The 1,625-nt window shown below is 44.0% G+C and overlaps 1 pseudogene; it reads left to right on the top strand.

Annotated features, from left to right (window-relative positions):
• The window catches only part of LOC101570694, a 35,625-nt pseudogene that overhangs the window by 3,528 nt on the left and 30,472 nt on the right, over positions 1–1,625 (top strand).

Below are 1,625 nucleotides of genomic sequence, written 5' to 3' on the forward strand. Positions count from 1 at the left end.
CTCTTCCACCCCCTTGGAATGCCCCCATCAATCTGTAGTACCCCCACACACCCCACACACAGGGTAGGAATTTCTGCCACGTTCTGGGAACCCCCACATCCAGTCCTAGCCCAGGCCTGGTGAGTGTGTGGGAGAGCTCCCTCTCCCCCCTAATCCACCTTGTCCCCTCCAGGCTCAGCTCAGGTCTGGCATACAGGCCTGGGGTGAAACCCTGCAGCTTCAATCCCTGCAGAGAATGTAGAAGACAGAATCACCCAGCTAGTCCAGGAGCAGAACATCTTGCCAGAGGGGCACAACAGGTTCACCCCCAAGGGAAGCAGTGGGAAGAAGCTGAGTAGAGCAGCCTGACCCAAGTCAGGCACAGCTTGATAAATCCAAACTTTGTAGATCTGCACCTGAACTTTAGTATGTGCTAAGGTTATAACTGCAACAAAGATCTACAACAAAAGTCAGAAGACAATGCTACACAAAATGATGAGAAGGAACAAAATGTAACCTCAGAACCCAAGCCCACCCATAACAAATGCAGAGGACACTAACACAGAACAAATTGGGTATCACACAGCTGAAAGCAATGAATCAATGGCTTCTGAAAACCTTTTCCCAGTTTTTCCTAAGAAATCCTTAACTATCTTTCCAGGGCTAGCTCAAATACAACATTACCATTGCTGCAGTTACTGTAACTATGTGTAATCATCTCAAATCTGAATAGTCTAAACCAACTACAAATTCTACTGGACAAAGCAAGGCAAGAATTGTTTGGTTTTGGTCTGGAATGCCTGGCATCCCAGATGCTAAGACACAAAACCTGGAATGATCCAACATCTGATGGTGGAAACCATTGGAAGCATCATTAGTCAGCATGTCTGATGGTGGGTGCTAATGGTTGCTTGAGATTTCCCCTGGGGCTTTTGCTTTGACAAGATTCTTTTGGCTTTTCCATGTGGTTTGGGATTCCTTACAGCACAATAATCTTGAAACAGTCAGAATTTTACATGTGCCTCAAAGATCCAAAAGTGAATGCTTCCAATGAAGCAGAAAGTTTTTTCTCTATCTTACTGAGTTCTGTGGTAAGGCTTATGAACAAAACTGACAAAAGACAGGTTAACAGGAGAAAAATAATACATTTTATTTGATGTTAATATTTTTCTGTATTTGCAGGATTCATAGAAAGAGTGAAAAAAACAGTGAAACTCCAGACTGTCCCGTCCAACGGGTCAGTCAATGAAGGTCATCTGGGAGAGGAGCAGGGAATGGAGGAGGGGACAAAGGACAGGAGAAGTGAGAAATGGAGACAAGACAGGAGTATCTGATCAAGTTTCATTTATTCAGGGGAGGTGCTGGGTATATATAGGGAGTGTAGGAATGAGGAAGTCTCAACTCTTGACATCAGCAGGTATCTAGGCAACAGAGGAAGGTCCCACCCCTGGGGCATAGAACGTGATTCATGGGGAATGGGCAAGATGGGAAGGACCAGAACTTAACTCAGCAGGGAAATAGAAACTTAAGAAAATGGCTAACACTATTATAAAATGGATACCAGTTAATGGCTTCCCACACCAGACCTTATATACCATTTTCACAAAAGACAAAAATTGTGAATCAATGAGACAAAGGAAACAAAA

The sequence above is a fragment of the Octodon degus genome, unplaced genomic scaffold, assembly GCF_000260255.1.
Source record: "Octodon degus isolate 3935 unplaced genomic scaffold, OctDeg1.0 scaffold00088, whole genome shotgun sequence".
In the NCBI taxonomy this organism is placed as follows: domain Eukaryota; kingdom Metazoa; phylum Chordata; class Mammalia; order Rodentia; family Octodontidae; genus Octodon; species Octodon degus.